An 8,542-nucleotide genomic window follows, 5' to 3' on the forward strand; every position below is an offset into this window, starting at 1 on the left:
CAGAGAAATATTGACCAAGGGAGATGCAGGATCTGTCTAGCRTAGCCCTGAGAAGTGGCAGTGTGTTGGAAAGGCCTGGTGTTTAAAATGGGCTTAAATATTTCCCATATTTTAGCGTAGAAAAATACACTGTGAATGCTAGAGGAGTTATTAGCTGTGCACTGTGAACGTAGCTAATGTAACAAAGCCCTTACTTACTGATGAAAAGGGATCTTTGTTTAATAATGCCCTTAGTCTTGATTTTCAGTGTYCTCTACCATCCATATTCAGCAGAAGAAAAAAAAACCTGAATAAGCTGTAGAGGAACTTGTGGCGTAGCTGAGATCATACAAAGCTTGGGAAGGGATTAAGCTGCATTGCTGTTAGAAAGTGAATGCTGGAATTCACGGGAAATTTGTAGGGGGAAATTTGCTACTTCATAACATCTCTGGCTTTATGTTTAAATACATATCTTATTGAAGCATGTGGTCTCAGTACTGAGATAATAATTTCTTTGGATAAGTATTAAGGAAAGCTAGACTTAAATTGTGGCAAAGAATAATTTGACTGTTATGTGTGTCTTAAAATYCATTAAAAGTAAAAATTGCTTTTTAGAAACCCTGTTTATCAATAGAAATCTCTGTTAAATTCATTGCTAAGAACCTTCCTAAGAAGATCTTTAAGTRTCTTTCTCTGTCTGGATAACATCCTGGTGATTAAAATAGAACTTTTTTAAGGGGAATTATCCTGTAGGGTTTGAAATGCATTTGTTTCCTGACTGGAAAAGATAGCTGGAGATGAACAGCAAGCCTTTCAAAAACCTCTCCGAGGAAAACACTCCTGGTCTTAGCGTTACTGGGATTAGCGAGGCGCTGGGAGGGCTGCAGCCGGAGCAGCGCCGAATACAGCTCCTGTGGGCACTGAAAGGGGAGGCCGGGAGGCCGGGGAAGCTGCAGGGGGATTTGGGGTGGCAGGCGGAGGATTTGGGTGGCAGATGGGGGTTTGGGCTGGCAGGTGTCCCAAGAGGCGCCGGTGGGATGTGCAGGCAAGACGGTTTCTTCCCGTTTTGCTGGATTTTGCCTGGCGTTGTTTGGATTATTGTGTTTTATGAGGCTCACTTGGACCAAGCTGTGGAAATAGTTTGGCAACACAATACAACATTAGGATTGCTCATGAGGAATTCCCTTGCAGCATGGCAATTTTGAGAGGTTAATATTCATGTCCGTGATATTTGGTGTCCCGTTTCTATAGACCTGAGGTTAATACCTTGTTTTTTCCTTAAGTATGTTAAACTCTGATATGATTCAAAGTTCTGCCAGAAAAGGATACGGAATCGCCTGATCTATGGGTTTAGCTGGAAGGCTACGTGCAGGATGAGCTGCCTGAAGCCCCTTAATTCCCATCTTGGAGCCCGTGTCCCTGCAGCGAGGGGCGCTCGCAGCGGCCCGGCCCTGGCCCCAACACCGCTCGTCACCTCCCCGTTATCCAGCACCAGGCACCGCAGCACTCGGTAAAGTCTCTGCTTCCAAACGCTCCTCTGTGTTTTCATCCCTGGCCAGTCCTAGTGGAGAAAGGTTTGCRTCTCTCCATGTAAATACCTGGAGGATCTTTATTTCTTCGTAAATATCCCTGAAGCTGAAAGGCGCCCTTTGCCGTTGGAGGTGCCCATTGGGACTGAGGCACATGAGTGTCACAGACAGTCTGCAGCAGCGGACGGGCTCTGGACCCATCCAGGTACCTTAAATACCTTGGGTTTGTGGCTTGACTTCACCTCCCGTTCCCGAAATCCCTCTCGCTCTGAGCCAGCGGTGAAATCTGCTGAAGCCCAAATGGGTATTTATGTGTAACTGTGAATTGAGGCCTGTTGTCGCAGGTGTAATCAGAGAGCTGTGTTTGACAATTCCGCTCCAGCAAGATCTATCAAAGTGCAAYTGGGTTTCTGTTCCTAAAAATCTCTCGTTTTAGAACCTCTGCCTGGATGGATACGTTGGGATTTTTGACCATGATTTATTGCCTGCCACTGACGTGCTCGCTTCTAAATAACACTAAACATTGACAACATTAGGCACAGTTTTTCGTATGGGGGCATAATTGAAAAAACTCTCCTAGGAGGTAAATTCTAGCATGGTGCTCACTAACTTTTTTGGGGAAGGACTAAAAAAAGGGGGCTTTAACTGTGGTCCAGATTATATCAAACGTAGCTCCTAATATTTTAAGTGCATTTAGTTTAGTCAAGGATATGTACCATTTTTTAGAAGAGCTCGAGTCTGCAGGATGTATTATTTAAGATTTTAAGATTTTTATTTCTTTGAAATAGGTTTATTTTTTTCCTACATCTTCATCCATTGTACAGAGTGTAGAAAACAATGATCAAAAARACAATTTATTTATTTTTATTTTTTTATAGCCCCTGGTCTCTGTTTCATTGCAGAAATGCACTACATAGATGCAACAGTTAACAAATATAGAGCTTGCTTTTTCTTTTCATTTAGCATAGCATGTAATTAAATTGTCAGACTTACTAGCAGAGGCTGCTGCTGAGGTCAGGAATGTAACAAGGTTTAAAGAGGGTCTGGAAGAATAAGAATATTCCCTATCATGACAGGAAAGCTACAGCAAAAGCTCTGAAAGGCTCGAATCTTTTGCTCCAATATTCAAACTGTTTTCCACCATTAGGGGTTATTCTGAGATAATTTTGTGGTTAAGGTGCCACAAGCGCTGCAGTTTCTTGTGGTTTATGAAGCTCAGCAGTAGCAGAGACAGGCTGATGATCCACGTTGGTTTAAACCTCCAGGCCACTTTGCAGCCTTATGCAGAAGAAAAGCAGATTTTGGACCTGTTCCTCAAAAAAAAAGCATCCCATTATATCCTACAGAAAACATAAAGAGCCTAATGTTGCCATAATTTTTTGCTTTGACTAAAGGGTCCCAGTAATAAAACCCTGCTGGCTTTGAAGCTCTTATAACAAATAACTAAAGCCGATTAAAGCAATGCCAGGTGGATCYCTCGGCATAGCCTTGTTTCTCATCAAGTCCTACCAAGGCATGAAGAGCTCCCAGCTCGTGAGAGCTCTCAGGGCTCGAGCTGCTGCCCTGCTGGCTACTGAGGAGGGTGTTTCTGGGGGCAAGAGAGGGATTTATTGACAAAAATCTTAAAACTGACTGGATCTTTCATGTAATTCTAAGTTGGTGATTATGCTTCAGTGCTGGTAGGGACTTTGTGCAAGTTCTCTGTTCTAGTGTGTTACTCCCTTAGTTCTTCTCTAACACTAAAGTTAATAGATTATTTTTATTGATTTGGAAGAGTTTTTGGCCGGGATGRTCAAACACTATTATAAAATCGTGTTTATGTAAAAATGTGTGTTTTGAAAAGTCCCCAGAAATGTAGTGCTCTCTCTTAATTTGGCTTCCTACTGAAAGAAAACAGGCAGGCCTAAAGTTCTCTGCAAGCCGCTCACGGAAAAATACAAGACAGTTTTTCAGCTSTCTCTCTAAAATGTGCTCAGCCCAAAAAAGAAATCTGTAACATGCACACATAGAATATATATAATTATTTGTGTGACAGGTCAACTTAAAGAGATTTAGTTTAAAATATTTGTGTATTAATTTCTTATTTTTACATCTGACTATTAGTGTAAGTGCATATATTGTGCATATAATAGTGTAAGTGCAAATATTCTTACATAATCTTTTAAACTCTGTTATTCCAGAAATKCTTTGGGTATGCAGAGGTAGCAGATTTATACCTGGCATTTGTGAGAATACGCTACCAGGAAATGAATGTATTATGGATCTTTTCATGTATCATTTTCTTAGAAATATGCTTAACTTCTAGAGAAAACTCTGCAGGGATCTATACTGCACATAATATTTTATTAATAAAGAGGATATTTTGGGATGYCAGTGTTTGCAGGTCTTCAGGACAGGTTCATCGTAGGTTAAAGAAGTTCATCATATTAGTGACTGGATAATGAAACAGAATTAATTCCCTATTGATAAATACGGGGGATTGATAAATACAGAAACGCTCTGGCAGCGCGTACGGAGCAGTGGCTTCTAAGCTGCCGTCTKCTCCTTGGAAGAATCTCTGAAGAAACTCGTCTCAATGTTCAGGGTAAAAGGCAACTAAAAGCTGTAAATGCATTAGGAGATGAGAACACAAACCCCTTTTTCCCAACCCGCCTGGATGCCGCCCTGTGCCCCGTGCTCTGGGTGTCCCTGCTGGAGCAGGGGGTTGGACTGGGTGATCTCTAGAGGGCCCTTCCAACCTCAACCATTCTGGGATTCTGGGATTCTTTCACTGGGTAGAGCTGTACTGTGCCCACCCATCATATAAGGCATAGCTTAGGTCACCCCATCTTGAGGAAGATACAGAGGATTAGGAGACACACAAGGCAGCTTTGGCTGCTTGAAGGGATGACGGTTCTYGCAGAGCCAGGGCTTTGCCGCCCGGAGGGAGCCGGCAGCGCGGAGCCTTCCCGGAGGGAAGCCCCGTTTCCTGCTGCTTCGGGGGACCTGGCGCGAGGGGTCCCCAGAACCCTCGTTCTGGGGCTGGAAGCAGAGGCTGGAAGCAAACTGCTCTCTCTCACACACACGCACACACACACGTGGAGCTCATGCAATGGGGTGCTTTGGAGACTGGAAGCATAAATGTGCTCAAGAAAGCATTAGATAAATTCATGGAGGAAGGAGCCATCAAGGCATATTAAATAAGAAGATGCAGATACAGCCTCTGGCTCATCTGTTTTAAACTGCAGATTGCCAGAGAGCAGGAAGGTGCAAGGGAGAATGTTGCTTGAAATTCACCCTTTTCTCATAYGTTTTCTCTAAGCATCTGCTGGTTGACTGCTAGAGACAGGATTCTAGCCTAGGTGAACCTGGGTCTAATCCAGTCCACCTGCGCCCGGGTTTTTCAGGTGCATTGCTGGTGAAAACTGGGGCAACCCAAACCTCTGTCATCATTACAGATTTCTRTGTAATTCTCCACTCATTGAGAAGTTGTTTAGATTTTCCTTTACATTTTTCCACTGGAGGCGGGAAATTGCATCAACGCACTTTCTTATTCCATCTCTCAGATAATTAGGTCCGGCTAAGGTAGCATCTCACTAAATTCCTTTTTCCTTGACTGTAACAGTCTTCCTTTTTYGCAAGGGAAGGGAAAATCATGATTTGCAACCTGAGATTTTACCAAGATCTTTATAAGCTCTTTATAAGATCTAATTAGCTCTTTATAAGTGCCTAATAAACCTAAGTCAGAACTCTGTACAGACGGTGGCTGTTCATCTCCTGGAGCCTGTGGAGACCCTGCACGGAGCAGGGTGCAGATGTGACCGTCCTCACCAGGTCCMAGCTGTTAGTGTCACCAGGAACTGCTACTACAACCTGGCCTCACGTGGATTTGTTCTCCTGAACCCTCTTTAGGGAAAGTACTTCAGAAGATTTGATTCTGCTCTCAGTTTTAGTGCTTCCACGCTTCTCTCCTTGCGCGTGTCCAGCAGTGGAAGCAGCGTCTCCCTGCTGCTCCCGTGGGCTCCCGCTGGCTCCCATGGGCACTAGGAGAGAGCAGGAGCAGGGCAGGATGGGGGGACGGGGCTGCGTGTGTTGAACAGAGCCACTCCTCCGGCTTCAGGCTCCACGGCAGCCTGGGAATGGGGACAGGAAGGCTGAAAGAAAAGCTGCGGATTCGTCGCTTAGGGTGAGGGACATTAATAAATCAGTAGAATGACCTGGTTTGAAGACATAAGGTAACATTATATCCTAATGTGCCCGATAAACCGAGGCCTTGGATAAACCGTCCTTGGATGCGGCGCGCAGTTAAGCGCTCAGGCCTGGACAGTGCCGCATGTGAGAGATCCCAGAATCCCAAAATGGCTGAGGTTGGAAGGGACCTCTGGAGATCCCCCAGCCCAACCCCCTGCTCCAGCAGGGACACCCAGAGCACGGGGCACAGGGCGGCATCCAGGCGGGTTGGGAAGATCTCCAGAGAAGGAGACTCCACAGCCTCCCTGGGCAGCCTGTGCCAGGGCTCGGGCACCCTCATAGTAAAGAAGTTCTTTAAACGAACTTAAGAGATGATGAATCTGTAACACCCGTGAACAAGCATCTGCACAACCGCTTCTGCAGGTGGGTTTTGAATCCACTTTTTCCTCGTCTCATGTTTAAACATGGCAAACTCCAGGTTTTATTAGCAGAAAGTTCAAGTACTTAGGTTTTGTTGAAAGCAGTCTTTCAATAAAGGCCTGGCTTTTGTCCTACTAGAATATGTATTTTTTTCCTCTGCTAATAGAGTGAGCTTTGGTTCTTCAATGGAGATGCGGAATGAACTCCCAGTTTTCTGGGCAGATAGATCAGTTCTGCTCCGAGTTCTCTGGAGGCCTTTCCTTAACCCGCTCCAACTGAAAATGTTCCCTTTATTGTGCTATTAACTCCACTAAAAAGAGGAAAATTATTTACTCAAATTTGGTCATTAACTCACATCTCCTTGACATGCAGGTAACTAAGGTTAAGCCATACATTTAATTCCAATTTTTTTTTTTTTTTTTTTTGTACAGGCTTCTAGACAAAAGGAAAACTAAAAATGCTCATTTTGTGAATTAACTTGATGCTAGCTGTTACGGGTATTCAGCAATAGAGGGCACTGGAGTAAATGCTTTTGAGGCAATTGTGTTGGATTTGCACATAGGACAAACAGTTGACTTTTTTCTCCTTTTTTATGTAGAAAAGTTTTTTTTCCCCTTATTTTAAGAAGTTTTTAATTTGAAGAGAGGCTAACAATCAGTGAAGGAGAAGTCCCCAAATGTCAGCATGTCAGCTGAATTGTCCAAGTAATTTGGAGCAATTTCTGGAAGCATTTTTTGTACAGCCTTGTGGTCCTGGGGCAGATGTTCTCCAAACATAAACTCATGTGACAGCAGTACTCTCAAAGGTGGATTTTGAAGTAACCACCTCCTTGGTTTTCTCCGCTCAGCCTCCAGGTCCCTGTGTCGCTGTTGCATGTGCCAGGCAGCACAAAAGCCCTCTCTGAAGTCTGTTAAAAAGGGGAGGATAAGATGATATATCACGATGTCTCTCATCCTTCATTTGAAGTTGCTCCACAGAAGAAATGAGGCTCTGCACTCCAGCTGCACTGGGGAGGAGAGGACGGTGGGATCTGTGCACCAGCTGTAAGGAGCAGTTAGGTCTCTGAGCGCTGGAAGAGGGCTCATCTCTGGAAGAGGGCTCATCGTTTTCACGTGTCCTTCTAGCTTGCTGCGAAGTATGGGTATAATTTATTGGTCTGTACTTATCAGCACATTGAGCCTTGCCACGTCTGGCAATTTTTGTGTTGGSCAAACACAAAACCAAGGAAATAAGGCGAATCAGCGTTCAAAGCTTTGCCAAGTCTGGGGGTTTGGGGCAGGACATGACAGTGTCCCCAGAAGGGCACTATGGAAAAGTAACTGGGTGCGTCGGGACACAAGAGTACTCCATCAAAACACCCTATTCCCCATTTCATGGTTTCATGCTTGGTGTCCAGCCAAAGCTCCTGGTAAAAATGGGTGTTATCAGCCTAAGGAGACACTTTTTCAAGACATTCAGTTCACATAGTTTTTAGGGGATTGTAGCAAGAAGSGTAAGCATAAAGCCATAGCTTGGACGTGCAATTGAAGAGCCCAGCAGAGAGGCCTATGAGAGACAATGGGGAGGCAGGAGGAATGAAGTGTCTCCCGTCCTTCCCAGGCACGTGCTCCTGTGCGGGGCTCCGGTGCCCAGCTTGCTCCAGGGAACGTTGCATCAAGCCCAAACAAGGAGGAAGAATTTCAGTTTGTGGAAGGAGAAGGATGTAACCCTGGGAGGTGGAGCGGCYGCCTCACAGGCTTTGATGCCGAGGCAGATAAGGAAGGTGCCGTTTAGTAAATATAATCTAACCTTGTCTTGTCTTGTGCTTCTCTTTTTAAACTGTTTCCACTGTGGCGACTTAATGTTTTAATCCTAGCTTTATGGGGGTGACGAGACCAAGCTGTGAGGTGAATGTATTCGGTCTTGCTTGCAGGTGGGTTCCAGGACTGTTTTGGGTGCTCGGGCAGGCGCTGGATCTGTGTGCTTGCAGGAGTGGTGCTGTGAACAGGAGTGTGAGGAGAGGAGAGCGTGTCTGTCCCGTGAACAGGGCTGCGTGCGGAATGTCCCCTGTCCGCAGGGCCGGGCGCCTCCGRAGCCAGGGCTCCTCGTAGGGCATTGGCTTCCGGAGCTCTGGTCGTGAATGTACCTCCTGTAAGCAGGCGCTGAGGACCTGGCACTGAACCTGTAGGCTGATAAAAGTGCAAATGGGCCTTACAAAGAGATTAAATTGACTTTGACAGCCCTGGAGTGAGTCAGTGGGATTCATGTCCCTGTGTCAGTCCCTCCAGGGCAGCTGCTCAAAGGCCTGTAAGCATCAAAGAGCCCCCTTGGATTCGGTAGTTCACGGTACGTGTGSGTCTTCCCTCAGGTGTGTGTTTTACAGTCATTGGACAGTCGTAGTGCTATAAACTCCTTCAGCAGTCGGGCATTTTTCTATGGCTTTTGGCAGCAAGTTTATGTGGCTC

Source organism: Nothoprocta perdicaria, unplaced genomic scaffold (assembly GCF_003342845.1).
Source record: "Nothoprocta perdicaria isolate Ctin4 unplaced genomic scaffold, notPer1 scaffold_91, whole genome shotgun sequence".
In the NCBI taxonomy this organism is placed as follows: Eukaryota; Metazoa; Chordata; class Aves; order Tinamiformes; family Tinamidae; genus Nothoprocta; species Nothoprocta perdicaria.